Source organism: Physeter macrocephalus, chromosome 1 (assembly GCF_002837175.3).
Source record: "Physeter macrocephalus isolate SW-GA chromosome 1, ASM283717v5, whole genome shotgun sequence".
NCBI classification, from domain to species: domain Eukaryota; kingdom Metazoa; phylum Chordata; class Mammalia; order Artiodactyla; family Physeteridae; genus Physeter; species Physeter macrocephalus.
In genome coordinates this window covers 60,034,271-60,051,968 of record NC_041214.2, presented here as the reverse complement: position 1 = coordinate 60,051,968, position 17,698 = coordinate 60,034,271, and the positions used below count along the sequence as shown (strand labels likewise).

The 17,698-nt window shown below is 34.5% G+C and overlaps 1 pseudogene; it reads left to right on the top strand.

The window, feature by feature from the left end:
* The first annotated feature begins 9,666 nt into the window (after positions 1-9,666).
* On the top strand, positions 9,667-15,627 carry LOC112065022 (mitochondrial calcium uniporter regulator 1-like; annotated as a pseudogene).
* Positions 15,628-17,698: the final 2,071 nt, after the last annotated feature.

Here is a 17,698-nt window from a genome sequence, read left to right as displayed (position 1 = left end):
GGCACCCCAAAAAAAAAAAAAAAAAAAAAAAAAAAAAGTCACCTGTTCTGGTTAATTAAGTCCTTAGCACTATCACTATTTACATTTATTAGGCAGAAAATGGAAAGGAAATATTTTCAAACAAAGACATTTTGTGGCCTCAGGGAAGTGTGAACCATAAAGACAATGAGAATACAAATCAACAAAATGAATGCTCAGATTGTTATGTTGTATCTGCTTAACAAAGAGCTATTCCCAGAAAGGAGAAAGAAACTAGCATTTTTACATATGGAATATAATTCAGGAAATTAAGTACTTCAAATTTTCCATGACCTCATTATTTAAATTATTTTGTGGCAGGAATTCATTGTGCACACTCATGCTACACATCAATAAAAATACATTTGTCAGCAATGAATAAGAAAACTTTGGATTATTCACCGTTGAGTATCATTGCTTATATTTATATTTGAAGTTAGTCATTCTCTCCAAAGCTTAAATTCAGTCCTTCTTTTTCTTTGGCATTATCCTCATTTACAACTGTGACACCAAATCTTTCTCATAAATAGCACTCAAAACTCTTGGAAATTCTCACCTGTAATCTGTTTATCTCACTGTATGAGGTTCTTTGAGAGCAGTGGCTATGGCTAGCATATTGATACTTGTATTTCTAAATTAACAAAGTGAATGCCCAACAAATATTTGTTGAATGGCAGAATTCTCTCAGACTAGTAGGATTCTAAAGCTAAATTAATGTTTTCATCATACATCTTAATTCACAAATTATTAAATTAGTCCTTGAGTTAATTATTTCTGCAGGTGTCTAATTTAGTTTCCCAAGAAAGCTTACAAGCTTATGTATCAATACATAATTAACCTGTAACATTTTTACTCATGCATTTTGAAATTCATACATGTTTTGGAGTAGCACAGCAGCATGTTAAAGGAGTGAGGTAGGAGGGCTCCAAACTATGAGCAGCCATTGTAGGGTGGGAGGGAATCATAGTCTGTAGACCATTTAAAAGCAATCATAAACCTGCTGATTTCAGTTTGCTTTTTATTATCACCATATTTATCAATTCTAAATAATGTGAATGACAAAATTTTCTTCCCAATATGGCAGACCACTCCCACAGCTCCTGCCTTGGTAAATTACTAAAGAAGAAATCAATATATAATAATTGTTGTATAGTTCGTTTGTAGAATCTTATTTGTATCACATTCCTGAAGGAAAGTGTGAACTTTTCCATGAGGAAGACATTTATAAACTAAAGTCATGAACAGTTTTAATCAGGAAATGATGAAAAGACAAAAAATTGAATGAGTAAGTAATCAATAAAGAGCAATTTTGTAATGTAGTTATTTTTTCAAATTTACAAGGAGAGAAAACGTATGTAGCATATGCAGTCTGATAGCTTGGTAAAATGATTAGAACATGTAAATGAAACTCAGTATACTTGTTTGTAGTTTTCTAGTTTATTATTTATCTTTAATTATTATCTTTTATTCAATGGCTAGTAGTTGGGTGCTTTTTTGTAATTTGAAAAATATTTTATTAAAAAAATAACATAAATGTCAAGGTACAAATACTAAGCTTACTAATACTATACCACGCTAGCTTTAGAAGCCATTGAATAGCTATTGGGCTATTTTTTATATCAATTTAATACTTTCCTGTATATGTTTTACCAGTTTTAACTATGATTGTTGTCATTTTTCATAAATACACTCATAGCACTCAGCTCATGCTCAGCATCATCAAAAGGCCCTATTACATTGCTGCATGTACACGTCTGACTCCTCACTTAACCATAAATGCATTGAGAGTATGTCTGTATCCCTCTTGGGGACTGGCACAGTGCAACACATATGTTGAATAAATATTTACTGAATGACTGTTAAAAAAAAAAAAAGTAATGCACTCTCATAGGAAAAGTAGAAAATAAGGATAATAAAAGTGAAGCAAAAGAAAGTCACAAAATCTCTGACTAGAAGAAAACACTCTTTTTATGCATGTCAGTACTTATTCTGCAGATGTTATATTTATGCATATGTTATAAAAGGATTCAGGGTGTGGATACCATTTTATAAATTGTGTTTAACATTTTATCATACTATTTTTCCACTATTATTCCACAAATTCTACAACAGTCACATTCAACATCTACATGTTATTCTATTGTAAATATGTACTATATGCATTAAGCTCATCTCATTAAAATATTATTTTTGCTATTATAAACAATGAATATTCTACAATAATTATATTTATAGACAAATTATTATACTTTTTAAAATCAATTATTTAGTATAAATTTTTATAGGTTAACTTTTCATAGCAAAGGGTATGTATGCGGCCATTTTATATATGAAATTTTATGGTCACCTTACACATACAGCACCTAATTCCCATAAGATTTTCAAGGGTCTGTAAAAATACTTGAGTCAAAAAGGGAATAGTGACTTAGTTAAAAAAAAATGTTTAAAGCAACAAAATCAAAATTAATAATTACCTTAAAGGTAACATTGTTAATTTAATAAAATGACTACATTTAATATTGCTAAAATTTCACTGTGTAGACACACTTTATTGCTGAAAGTTTCTTACTTCATAAGAAATTTTAAGTAGGCATAATAGTTGCATTCCACACAGGCAAGCCAGTTTACCTGTAACATCTTAAGATTATTCAAGTATTTATAGCAGAAATATTATCATTAAAGTAAACATGGTTGTATTTTAATATATTTGATATATTGTTGAATATATTTGATGTAGAGTAGGATCTCTAAAAGTAAGATTGAATATGGTCTACAAAGTTTTTGTTTATTTTATTGAAGTTTAGTTGATTTACAATGTTGTGTTAATTTCGGCTGTATAGCAAAGTGATTCAGTTCTACATATATAGGTTCTTTTTCATATTCTTTTCCATTATGGTTTATCACAGGACATTGAATACAGTTCCCTGTGCCATAGAGTCAGACCTTGTTTATCCAAGGTCTATGCAGTTTTTATAGTGGCCTAGGGCATGTAGATTTTTAAGAGGGTGATATTTGTTATCAGAAGGTTTTACTAATTTGTAAATATTTCAAAAAATCTGACACACAAATCAATGGAATGAATTTCAGTACTACATTAGATCTGGACCTCTCTTCAATTTCCTGACGGAAATTCAGAAGTTGACCTCCATGTCAAAGAACAATACCATTTTAAGATATTTTGCTGTTGATAATGAAGCAACACATTCTCCTTCAGAGGGATGATGATAGTTCATTTAAAAGAGTAACACTTCATCTCACTGATTTATTTAAGTGGGATACCCCCCCAAAAAAATATCATGTGCAACTTCAAATAGCAAAGATAATAAAAACGTAAGAGGGATGGGGAGAGAAACTTTAGTTTGTCAAGACGTGTGTCCCCACACCAATTTTGTTTTTCCTTGGGCTGAGAACTCTTCGGATTTCCTCTCTTAACACCTTTCATACATATCACACAGAGGCACATCTTCTTTATCCATTCATCTATTGATGGACACTTAGGTTGTTTCCATGTCCTGGCTATTGTAAATAGAGCTGCAATGAACATTGTGGTACATGACTCTTTTTGAATTATCGTTTTCTCAGGGTATATGCCCAGTAGTGGGATTGCTGGGTCGTATGGTAGTTCTATTTTTAGTTTTTTAAGGAACCTCCATACTGTTCTCCATTAGTGATGTTGAGAATCCTTTCATGTGTTTGTTGGCATTCTGTATATCTTCTTTGGAGAAATGTCTATTTAGGTCTTCTGTCCATTTTTGGATTGGGTTGTTTGTTTTCTTGATACTGAGCTGCATGAACTGCTTGTAAATTTTGGAGATTAATCCTTTGTCAGTTGCTTCATTTGCAAATATTTTCTCCCATTCTGATGGTTGTCTTTTCTTCTTGTTTATGTTTTCCTTTGCTGTGCAAAAGCTTTTAAGTTTCATTAGGTCCCATTTGTTTATTATTTATTTATTTATTTGTTTGTTTTTATTTATTTATTTGTTTTTATTTCCATTTCTCTAGGAGGTGGGTCACAAAGGATCTTGCTGTGATTTATTTCGTATACAATGGAATATTACTCAGTCATAAAGAGAAACGAAATTGAGTCATTTGTAGTGAGGTGGATGGACCTAGAGACTGTTATACAGAGTTAAGTAAGTCAGAAAGAGAAAAACAAATACCGTATGCTAACACATATATATGGAATCTAAAGAAAAAGGTTCTGAAGAACCTAGGGGCAGGACAGGAATAAAGACGCAGACGTAGAGGGTGGACTTGAGGACACAAGGAGGGGGAAGGGTAAGCTGAGACGAAGTGAGAGTGGCATGGACATATATACACTACCAAATGTAAAATAGCTAGTGGGAAGCAACTGCGTAGCACAGGGAGATTAGCTCGATGCTTTGTGACCACCTAGAGGGATGGGATAGGGAGGATGGGAGGGAAATGCAAGAGGGAGGAGATATGGGGATATATGTATATGTATAGTTGATTCACTTTGTTATAAAGCAGAAACTAACACACCATTGTAAAGCAAGTATACTCCAATAAAGATGTTAAAAAAAAAAAACCGCACACACACAGAGGTGTTCATTATACTTATCATGTTGTACATTACATCCCAAGGACTTATTTACCTTATAACTGGAAGTTTGTACTTTTGACCACCTTCATCCAATTCTCCCTCCCCCAACACGCTGCCTCTGGTAGCATAAGATAATTATAACACCATCCTACAAATAACTGGTTAATTTCTCTTACATTTACTTTCTCTGACCTGTCAATTATTTTCTTTCCTCTTGTATCAATGTCAGGTTAGAGGAGATCTGAAAGAGAGATCATGCCAACACCTACTTCAGGAGCAGAGATATCAAATGCCTATCTAGGAACAAGGTAGGGAGTGAATGAGGTAAGAGAACTGACAAGAAGTGCAAAGGAATGCACCTACTGTATGTGTGGTGAGGACAGACTAATGGGCACATGCCAGTTTCTTTAAGCCAATCAGTGACTTTGCTTAACACTTAGAATGATATTTAAACTCTTTTCCCTTGCCCTGACTGTGTCTCCAACATTAGTTTGAATTACTTTTGACGTTCTAGCCACATTGTCTATTTTATGCATCTTTGTCTTTACAGTATAGATACCTGGAGTTCTATCCCTTACCTTTCCTACACAATGAACACCTTCCCGTCACCTTTTCCACGAGTCACTTCCTGAAAAATTCCTTAATATTTCTATATCCATTACTTTGTCTCACTGCATCCAATATATATTTCTGTCAAAGCATCTAAGTCAGGGTTACTCAACCCTGACACTGTTGACATTTTGGACCAGATAAAGCTTGCTGGGGAGGACTGTCCTGTGCATTGTAAGATGGTTAGCACCATCCCTGGCCTCTACTCTCTAGCATGTCTGTAGCATCCCACCAATTTCTAGCAACCAAAAGTGTCTCCAGATCTTGGTAACTACCCCCAAGTGACAACATTACCCCTGGTTGAAGTCACTGATTTAGGTCTTTTTTTTTTTTTTTTTTGGCCTCTCTGAGGAGCATGCGGGATCTTCCCTGACCAGGGATTGAACCCACACCCCCTGCAGTGGAAGCATGGGGTCCCAACCACTGGACTGCCAGGGAGGTCCTAGATCTATTTTTTCTATTGCACTTCCTTGCTCAGAGGCTTATCATCCCCTCTTATGGTATCTTCCCTTGAGAGTAAACATCACCATGTCTGACTTATCTCTATATCCCCCACATCTATCCTGGGACCAGACTCTGAGAAAACACGTGAGTAAAGTATATAGTATATAAAAATGAATTTATCCTTAAATCATATTGGCTGTTGAAGGCTCACAGTTAAATTCCTCCCCAGGAATTGCCCGGATTGAAGGACACCCAAGGATACCCTTTTCCTGGTAGCAGGCTGCATCTGTTGATGTTGATGTACAAAGGCCAAGCATGTCTCAGAGGTCATACCAGCTCCTGAACTTGCAGGATTGGCTGGCCCTCTGTCACAGCTGCATCACAGTTCACTCTCTCTCTGCACAATTCTGATTTTCTTATAACCCCACAGGTATTGTTCTCAATTGCACTCCCTAATAAAACATCCTTCACACATCTATAGGAAACCCATCCTGAACAGAAGGTAGCCTCTTACTTTGAAAAACAAAAAAGTCAGATGTTTTTATGTCCCCCTTAGTATGAAGATGATCAATGAAAGGAAACATTAAAAAATATGCCACTGATTGTCATACCAATAGAGAGATATGAAGTACCCTTCTTAGAAAAAACATATTTTATTGAGTGTAGGGTATTAGAATTTTCAATGTAAAGGAAAAATTATTAGTGATTAGAAAGAAAAGACATTTTCTTCTATTCACACAGTAAGTCAAAATATTTCCTTAACTGCTTTAGAGCACAACGTTTACTATGTTAGCTTCAGTTGCTTTTTTTTCCTTTTTAACTGCCTAGTAATAAATACACTTTAGTCTAAAAAAAAAGGAAAGAAAAGAGAAAAAATTCACCAGCCAGAATTCTTGAGTTTGGCCACAATCTAGCACAGTAAGGTATTTAAAGAAATAAAACTAATTTCATTTTCACAAATATCATTTATATCCATACTACAAACTCTGTTTCATATCTTAGTCATGATCACAAGTTACTCACAATGTTATTTCTACATAAAATCCAATTCCAGTATTATCTTTATTTCTTTTCCTAATTTTAGAATCATTTCCTGGCAGTTTTGACATTTATAATTTTACATTGCTTATTCTTAAAATTTAAAATATATCTTCCTGGAAGGAAAAAACATTCAATATCCCACCAATGCTAAGCAATAAAATTAACATTTAAAAATGTTATAGCAATTGCAAAGCAAGAAAAAATATGAAGTTGGGAATCATTAAATATAGTGGATATTCTTTGTTGAATATTTTAATGATGAACTATTACATGGATTTGTATTCACTATTGTTCAAAGAGTACCCAGAAAATTAAATACAACAAAAGGTGGGTAAGGCTTGACCAACAGGATTAGGAATTAGACATATTTGTTGGTGCTATCATTATGTAAGGGATTTTATTATCATTATTTTTATGATTTGATCTTAGGACATAAGGCACAGTCAAACTGATACTGAAGTCGTAAGAGTTTTTACAATTTGTCTTTTTTGTTTTGTTTTGGTGTATAACCCTCCTATGACCCACACTGATTTACATGTATATTATATATGTAATTGCATATATGTAATATATAAAATTCTAGGAAAAATAAGTAAAAAAACATTTGAATCTCTATCATTTTATTGTCATGATTTTTTTTTTTTTTTTTTTTTTGCGTTACGCGGGCCTCTCACTGTTCCGGCCTCTCCCGCTGCAGGGCACAGGCTCCAGACGCGCAGGCTCAGCGGCCCAGCCGCTTCGCGGCACGCGGGATCCTCCCGGACCGGGGCACGAACCCGCGTCCCCTGCATCGGCAGGTGGACTCCCAACCACTGCGCCACCAGGGAAGCCCCGTTCTCATGATTTTAACATACTTTTAATAAAAGAAGATAAACATCAAACAACAGTAGGGCTTATAGAAAGGAAAAGAATATGTATCTAAAACAAACAAAACAAAGAGGACTGTGTATCTAGTTATTGATCAGTCAAATGGTAGTAAAGGAACAGAAACTTAACCTTCGATGATAGGTGAAAAAGAAAAGAAATTAACATATATGAAAATAAAAACAAAACCTCATTTCCATTTAAAAAAAGAGAAGAGAGTAATTTAATTTTAAAGTTAATGGATTTATTATGACTTACTTTTGCTGGTTATGAAATACTAGCTAATGGTATAGTCCTCATCTATACCAAAATCTGCTCTTTTTCTGGTAGAGTTGGTCAATTATTTTTTGAGATGTGGAATTTTACAGGATATAGTTTTCTAGAGTGAAGCTTTTTTTTGCTTGTTCTCTTATTATGGTGACAGATTTGTGTTTTCTTAGAGATTATCTGTATGTGGGTCACCAGTGTTTCATGAGAATGTTTGTTTATAATTCATTATACCTAACAACAAAAGCTTGAGGAGACCTTACAGGTGGTTATCCAGAAGGAAAAAAAGCCAAATAACTTTCACAGAAGGTAAGTGGTAGCAGCACAAATGCAAATACAGTCAATAGGAACTATGTATGTATGGTTTTCATTTTATATCAATCATTCATATACTGGAGCTCAGATTTACTTTTTCATAATTCTTTTAAAATAATGACAATATTTTTGAAGGAAGGCAAAATTTCATTTTTTAAAATTCTGTTTTAGAATTAATACTATAAGGCCAACCTTTTATAAAGTATTTTTTTAATTTAATTTTTTGTTGATACTAATCTTAAGTTTTCATTTTATATCAATCATTCATATACTGGAGCTCAGATTTACTTTTTCATAATTCTTTTAAAATAATGACAATATTTTTGAAGGAAGGCAAAATTTCATTTTTTAAAATTCTGTTTTAGAATTAATACTATAAGGCCAACCTTTTATAAAGTATTTTTTTAATTTAATTTTTTGTTGATACTAATCTTAAGTAATTTCAGCCAATATAAAATATATTTCAGAAAGATCTCATTAATGAATACATTTTAATGAAGAATTAATTCTAGAACAATTGATTGAATTTGTCCTATGCAGAGTGGCATAACTCTGCATTCACTTGCATTTACTTTTTTTCCTTCCTAGTGGTCTAGTGGTGAGAAACCAAGAAAATGAGGTTGAATGAAACAGCAATTATATTTTAAAGGTTTGCCAGTCTTCACAATTAGCTGCTTATTATTATGTTTCAAGAATAAGCAAGAAATTTGAAGATAACCCAGTGAAATTCCTCCTGTGCTGGCTATTTTCAAATGGCTTTTTGATTCTAAAACTGATTAGTGTGATGATTTTGTATTAAAACACCCAAAATATGTTTCTTATTTATGTCTATTATGTTAAATAAAGAGACAGGAGAGATATTTCAAAATCAAACTATTTGCTTTGCTGAAGCTCATAACCTATGTTGGATATAAAATTAAGATATAGTAGTTGACTGGGGAAACAGTTTATGATAGCAGCTCTAGATTTCTTTAAATCAAAAATCCTCATAAATTCAATTAGCAGTTTGTAACAACTTTTTATACTAATTTGGTTGATGTTCTGAAATATATCATAGTTATTACAACAACGATGTAATTTAGATTACAAAATCATGTCTGTATAGTCAGTGTCTAAAACGGAGCCATGTTTGAGCATTCTGGGCTCTGTCTAAAACTGCATCCCATGATGTAAAATATACCCTCTCCTCTCCATCTCTCTCTCTCTCCCCCAGATCTGATTAAGAACTTCTGATAAGGAAATTGGTATAAATCTAGCCCATGATAAAACTTTTAGCAAAGTACCTGGTGTATATTTCCAGCAACATCTCTGTACATCAGTGTTATAGGCAGAATTTGTAAACAACTGAAATTATTTCTTTTCTGTACCCTTGGTCAGCCTAATTAAGAATAAAATGCTCAGGCTGACTCCTCCACTAAGTGATAACTTATCATCTCCCACCTTCCTAAATGTTCAAAATTCACTGTTTCCAAACTGCTTGTGGTTTTGTCTTTTGAATCTTTTATTCCTTTTATAAATCTTGTTTTTGCCTTTGTTGTACGAAAATGTCACATACTGGTTTTCCTTCCTGTAGGTATAGGGTTAATATCAGCTGCTCTGTGGCAACCTGGAGTTTATCTCAGGGGATGCCTAAAGCCATGGTGCTGACCTTGGTCAAATGTGATTGAAACAAACTAAATAATGATTAATATAATCCTATACTGAGGTCTGAGAGATCAGAGGGCAGGCTGAACCAGCTTGTCAACATTGTGCATAGAAAATATGCACATTCATAATTTTTACATGGTTTCCATTATGATCTCTTGGTTACTACTATTAAGCATGGTCATGAAGGCTGATGATAGCTATGTGACCAGAGGGGACTAAGAGACCCCTCCCTGTGTATAGGACTGTGATTGCCTTTAAAACAAGGCATCAAGCATTTGTCTTGATAGTTGGAAGACAGAATGCATCCTGTGTAGTTCAGAATGGGCCCTGGTAACTCAACAGGGCTTCTTTGATATTTGTCTTTGCTTTATTTCTCTTGCTATACCACATTCTTTTTCTTTATTAAAACCTTACATGAGTATACCCTGTGGAATCTCGAGTCCCTTCAATTATCTGACTGTGTAATAGATGCCCCTTGTATTTAAGTAAAAAGTTCCAGATAATTAACTATGTCCTTAAGTTATTCTTCTGCTTAATAAATAACTTATTTTTCTGAACTGTGCTGATAAAAACAAATTCATTGTTTTCATGATACATCTCTCATAAACATCTGAGGACAGAACCTATTAAAGGAGATTTTCTATATATACGCAGAGGCTATCAGCATCTATAGTAGTTGTCACCTTTGTATCAAGAGGTTTCAGGAAAGGGTTGTAAGATTTGTAAAGGCCAAATTTTAAAACAGCTGAAAGATAAGGCTGGTGTCCTTTCTTGTAGTCCATCTGGCAGCATTTAAATCCTATCACAAGTATTTTATATAGCTAGTATGGTAAAGATTATTGTGACCCCCATACATTTCTGTACTTTGTGTCTTGAAATTGTGAAAGAACATGAGATATATATGAAATATATATAATATACATATATAGATCAATAGATCAATAGATGATATATGTATACATTAATTGCTATGGCCCAGATCAAAATCCCATAGGTACAATTTTCTCACAATTAGGTGTGACCTTGGTTCAGGTAAAATACTGACTGATCTACTAAAGCAATACTCTGCCCTTTCTAGAGACATAAATGATTCTCTGCTTATTTACAGTAGTCCTCTACAGTCTACAGCCTGTGAATTTTACAAGAACACAACCCTGATGTATATGTCACAAGCCTGTGACATAACAGAACAACATCTGAAGCAGAAAACTATGGGCTGAAGAAAGCTCACATTGGAGTGCTGGTAGTAGAAAGTTCCAAGTTTGTGGCCCTCTGCACAAAGACAAGTTTCTTTTAAAAAAATATTTTCTTCAAGAAAAATTTAAGCTGAAAGAAAGTAATGATTTTTTTTTCACTCTGATAGCTGTTCTGCCTTTATAAACTGAGTGGTTTCACTATCTCTTATTGTTAAAAGGGTCTGTGGGGCACCTGGTGTATTTCTGGGGCAATGCCAAGTTTTGTTCAGTGTCAATGTTAAGTACCTGGTGGATTGGGAAGGTATGGCAGGGCTTAGCATCCCTCTGGCCATAAGATATGTAACCAGGACAGCCCATTCCTAGGGCAGCTGAAAATGACACTTGCTCTGGAGTGTGTGGATAACCATGCCTTTAGCTGAAATTACATAATAAAAAATCCTTTTAATACAATTATTACAATATTAAATTTCTGTGCCTGTGAACCACTCTGCACAATTCACTCATAAATTAAACAAGGTCATTTGAGAGCTAACACAGACCTCAGAAATTCTGAAGAAACACAGAAACATTAGAGGGGCATGGTTAATTTTGTCTGGAAGAGTTCAGTATGAATTAAAGCATAAGAAAAGTTCTCTTACATCTGAGAAATGACACATCACCAATAGCTGCCTCGAGCTGTACTAAAAGTTAGAGTTCAAAACTGCCTCATTGTACCTCAAGGCTGAATATTACTCTTCAGAAGTTAATCATATGCCAAAGAAAGATCACCATTTGTTTCTACCAAATGGCCACCAAACATTTCTTTTTCTTTTCCAAACCTCATCAACTTAGGTTTATATAATACTCTTCCCCCCCAAAAAATTGATGAGAAACACTTTCCTCCAAATCTTTGGAATGATCACTTACCTAAAACTTCTCCTTTTTATTGTTTATCTCACGCAGATATAGATGTAGGAATGATTTTGTATCTGTTTTTTAAATTTGAGTATCAAAATTTTATTATTTTCCTATGAGATATATAATTCTTTTTATTGATGTTCTGTTTAAGCCCTATCTCTTTTTAAAATAATACTTTTTAAGCTAAGAGATCTAGGAAAGTTGCAGAGTCGGTCAAGATTTTCAGTAGTCTCTCAAGACCAATGTACTAGGTAGAAGTTCAGGATCTTCCTTATTCCAATTAAGGGATCTTAAGTTTCCTGTATTAGTGATTATGTCACATAAATTTTTCATTTATCTGAATCCAAGCTAACTTTTCTATCTTTTTTCTGGACACCCTTTCATCCAGTCGTACACACACATATAATTCCTTAAAAACCACTAAGACCTTTCTTGGGCTATTTCAACTTTTGGAAAATCTATACCCTTGAATGGTTAGAAAATTTTTATTACTCTTTTAAAGTCTAGGAAAATAAAACTGAATTTTTGAAGCTTTCCAAGATAATCATAGGGATACCTTTTTTGCACTCTCGTAGCATATAACTGTGGACAGTTATAGCTGATGCTAATGCTAAAATAATAGATAAAATTTATTGAATACTTATTATTTGTTAAGCACAAAAAAGCATTCTCTTTTTAATTTTAAAGATAGTATTGTTGAATAGCTAAACTTATTATGTGTGTAAGTGGCAATGCTACCATTTTAATCTGGGTTTATCTGATTTTTAATAATCCTGTACAGTGTCCCTATGTAACAGCTCCTATTACACATTATTTTGAAAATTTATTTCAACAGACTGAAGTAGACTAAAATCCTAGAGCAGAAATCTTATCTATTATGGTTGGCTACTAGTTTTTAAACTATTGCTGGACAGATAGCTTATACTTAATAATTAACAAATGAATAAAAGAACAATATAATTGATTTCAGCAGTACCAGAGGACGAATTGAGTATTTCATTTGCAAGAGTTCATTTGAAAACAAGGTCATTCATGGAAGCTTTAATTCTAACCTCAAAATGTATTTATTATCTTTGTGTTCTTACCAAGATATTAAATTTTACATTAATATACAAGATAAAAAGTATTTTCTTAGGTAATCAATTTATGACCATAAAAGGTTTTAAAATTATTATTGAAACCATGCATTATTTCAGTCCCTAAACTGGAAGATTATACAAAGAAGCAGAACAGTATATGCTTAGCAATGTAAAATTGAGGTCTTAACCATTTGTGGTCATTGATACTTTTCAAAGGAAAAAACAAAAACAGTTTCAAAATCCTATGTATGTTCCAATTCGTGAAATTTCCTTCTACTCAACTAAATCTCTCCTGAACTTTCAAATCTTCAAATGGAATTACTTCCTGTGCTCAGCTGTCGAGAAATTTGCAGTATGGCATTATACAGCTGTCAAATTCCACCCACGGTACCTGATTTGTCAGTTTACACAAGCAAAACTTCTACTGACACTAGGGACAGTTACCATTTAGCATTTGTTGGGAATGTAGGAAAAGAATTGCTTCATTTGGAAAAATCTTCTTAGAAATTCTTCTACACATAAAAAGAGAAAATATAAGAAGAATCAACTATGCTTTTCAGAATATATTTTAAAAAATAAAAACCCAGAACACATTTGTTTTAATTGCAAAAATTCATGAAAATACTAAAAGTATTTTTATATTATACCTTATAGTCTAGGCAAATATCAATAATAACTTTCTTATAACGTGTTCTAAAAAAAAAAAAAACAAATGACTCATTGAATTTGAAGTGAGTCCTGAAACAAAACACAAATCAAAGCAACCACTTTTGAAATACATTCAGGAGGAAGGGTTAAAAAAAATGAAAGGCTGGAAAGCTATTGCAAAATTTTAAAAGAGAAAATGGTGAGTCAGCAACCTTATAAGTAAGTCTCTACTCAAACCTATAACTGTTCTTTATGTTTACAACAAGATAAAGCAGGTTTATAAGGCTAAATGTTGACAATTAGAGAAAAAATTTTCAAGGTAAAGGCTTTGTGGCGAAGTCTCAATTCTGAGAATAAAGTGGAGAGGTTTTATCACACAGCAGTGTTAACATCACATTGGCCTGAGAAGAATTCGTTGATGGAAGATCAGGTGTGTCAGAATTCTTCTCCCTCCTTCCTCTGTTTGGAGAAGTAGTAGATTTGGCCAAAACGGAAACTGAGAATATCATATCCAAAGATAGTGAACAATATGCTGGAAATTTTGCCCAAAATGAAGATGAGTGTGGTGCGCTCTCCCTTTCATACTGTAAAGGCATAGTGGAGAGGCAGACTGCTTGCTCTTCTCTGTCAACACCCTAGTCAGTGAGACCTCCAGTCTACATTCCGCCCACATCCCTAGATAGCCAGCAGGCAGCCTTTCCTTCCAATGAAATACACTTAAAATACCTTTTGCAATTAATACAGTCATCTCCTAATAATTTGAACACAAATCCAAGAACTGTCAGACACTTAAGGAGTACCAGCAACAAAAAACAAAGATTCAAGATGTAAAAAATAAAACAACATTGGAACCCACATTCCCCACCTTGCCAGTCCCCTTTACAATACATAAACTGGCTTTGCCCATTCCCAAGTCCAACATTCCAGTCCTGACCTGGATCCCAACTCTCTGATGTACTTAGAGATTTTGCTCTTGAAAGTATCTCCTTTCCCTACTGAATAATTAATTTCCCCCTCAGTTATATCATTCCCCTATACAAGTACATTGTAGTATGCCTTACTGCAAAACAAAACAAAAAAACTCCCTGGGACTTTTTATCTTCTGGGCAAATGCTCAGTTTCAATTTAGAATCAAACTCCATGAGAGGCTTGTTTGCTTCCTGTTCTCTAAACATCCAGTCCAATCAGGCTTTTAGTACCACCATGTATCAAAGGTCATCAATTGGATCTGTATTACCAGCCCCAAAAGACTATTAGGACTTGAAGACTGGGAACCCTGTAGCTAGGCAGGGACACCCAGCAAATGCCCCCAGAAAATAAAGGCAAGTGGTGGCCTAAATTGTGCCTGTCCTGTCTGGTGCTGTCTATGCAGCTTCCTGGTGGTGGCGGCGGCAGCTGCAGCTCTTGCTTCCTCCAAGACAGCTAATTCCTCTGGCAGTCACTGTACTAGAGCACAAAAGGAGAGCTGTCACTTCTGGGAGGAAGAAGCTCTTCTTTGACACCCATACCTTAGTGTATTTACTATTCAGCAAGCAGAAACGCACCTTCATTCGAGTGGATCATATATGACAACAAGGATGTCATCTACAAAGATATGATCACTGAAATGCAGCAGATGGCTCTTCAGAAAATGTCTGGGATTGCTACTCTGAAAAAGGATATGATTATTTTGGAGAATAGTAAGTTTTTAGCCCACAAAGCAGAAAATGAGAAAAAATAAAACTTAAATGACATCAGTTAAAACAGCAAGTAATGGATGAAGTTATCAAAGTCCAAATAGTTAAAAAATTAAACTTCAGTCTAGGAAAGAGTTGCATTAAAAATGTATTCACTGAATGAAAGGAAGCTACATGAAATGAGGATAAACTTGGTAGCATCACATGCCCAACAAGATGGGGCTCTCAACAGACAGGAGTAACACTGAGAGTGCTGGCCTTAAAACCTTGTAGATTCATGCAAACTTATAATACTCAATATTTATCAACCTGTATTTACATGCTTAACACTAGCTCTGACATTATATTGGCTATGGGTATAATACAGTTCCTATTTAAAGAATCTTAATACTAAAAAGTAAAATACTGTCTTTTTTCCCTTCATTTCAAAGTTTAAACTTGCTTTTGATTTTATGCAAATTATGAATATATAACCAATGAAAAGATGTCATGAACTTCATAACAATCTCTTTTCCATTTGGTTGGCTTTATAATGCTGAATGTTGCTGGACAATGTTCACTCGGCTGTACAGTAAACTTTACCTAACCAGTGGTGTGCTGCAATAGTAAATACTTGTATTATAATCTGCAATTTAACATAATTTGCCCATATAGGCTTTGAGTGCTCCATTTAGAAGACACAATGTTTTTATTACATGAACCATTCACACTAAACAAGAACTACAACTCTCTTACACAACACCTAACATCAGCTATTCCCTGTACCACATTTTTGGTTTCAGGGTATTTTGTTTCAACTGTAGCTGGTTGGTGTGATTGATCTCCGGTGGCCTTGGCCTGCAGTGGCTTGAAGCAGCGTTTTGGTTCCTGGCCAGAGACTGAGGTCAGGTCATGATGGTGAGAGCACTGAAACCTAGTCACTAGACCAGTGGTCAGTGACAAGGGCCTGGCCCTTCGTCTTTGCAGATAAGAATTCCCACAAAGATGGAAAGTAGTGAAACAAGTAAAGTGTTTATTAGGAGAAAAAGAATACAGTACCTGTGGATAGACACACAGGCGGTCTAAGAGAGAGAGTTGCGCCCTCATGGTAGTTTGAATCACTTATAGGGGGCATTTCTTCCAGGTTTTCTTTGGCCAATCATTTTGATTTGCCTGGTTCAGAGTCCATATTTGGTATATCTCAGGATCCTCCCATGTGTGCGCACACATCTCTCAGCCAAGAATGGATTCCACCGAAGAGGCCTATGCGTAGGTTGACATCACTTACTATGGGGTATTGCCCCCTCTTTTTTTGACCTCCATGGAGCCTTTCTGCAGAGCATGTGTAGTCGGGGAGGTCTCCTTGATTTCAAGAATGAGGAATATGGTCTCTTGTCTTCTGTCTGGGCAGGATCCAGCCTCCTCTCTCAACTGTCCTGCTATTCTCATCTTGGTGTATTGGTCCACAGGGAAGGAATCTCTAATTGCTTTCCTTTGGCCTGGGGGGTAAGGGTGGGGCATCTACCTCCCGCCTCATGATCTCTTGTATTTCTACACTGTCAGTTGTTACTTCTCCTTTTTCATTTCTAATTCTGTTGATTTGAGTCTTCTCCCTTTTTTTCTTGATGAGTCTGGCTAATGATTTACCAATTTTGTTTATCCTCTCAAAGAACCAGCTTTTAGTTTTATTGATCTTTGCTATTGTTTCTTTCTTTCCTTTTCATTTATTTCTGATCTGATCTGTATGATTTCTTTCCTTCTGCTAACTTTGGGGTTTATTTGTTCTTCTTTCTCTAATTGTTTTAGGTGTAAGGTTAGGTTGTTTATTTAAGATTTTTTTTGTTTCTTGAGGTAGGACTGTATTGCTTTAAACTTCCCTCTTCAAACTGCTTTTGCTGCATCCCATAGGTTTTGGGTCATCATGTTTTCATTGTCATTTGTTTCTAGGTATTTTCTTATTTCCTCGTTGATTTTTTTCAGTGATCTCTTGGTTATTTAGTAGTGTATTGTTTAGCCTCCATGTGTTTGTATTTGTTATAGTTTTTTTTTCCAGTAACTCATATCTGGTCTCATAGTATTTTGGTCGGAAAAGATACTTGATGTGATTTCAATTTTCTTAAATTTACCAAGGCTTGATTTGCGACACAAGATATGATCTATGCTGTAGAATGTTCCATGAGCACTTGAGAAGAAAGTGTATTCTGTTGTTTTTGGATGGAGTGTCCTATAATTATCAATTAAGTCCATCTTTCTTAATTTGTCATTTAAAGCTTGTGTTTCCTTATTTATTTTCCTTTTGGGTGATCTGTCCATTGGTGAAAGTGGGGTGTTAAAGTCCCCTAGTATTATTGTGTTACTGTCAATTTCCCCTTTTATGGCTGTTCGCATTTGCCTTATGTATTGAGGTGCTCCTATGTTGGGTGCATAAATATTTACAATTGTTATATCTTCTTG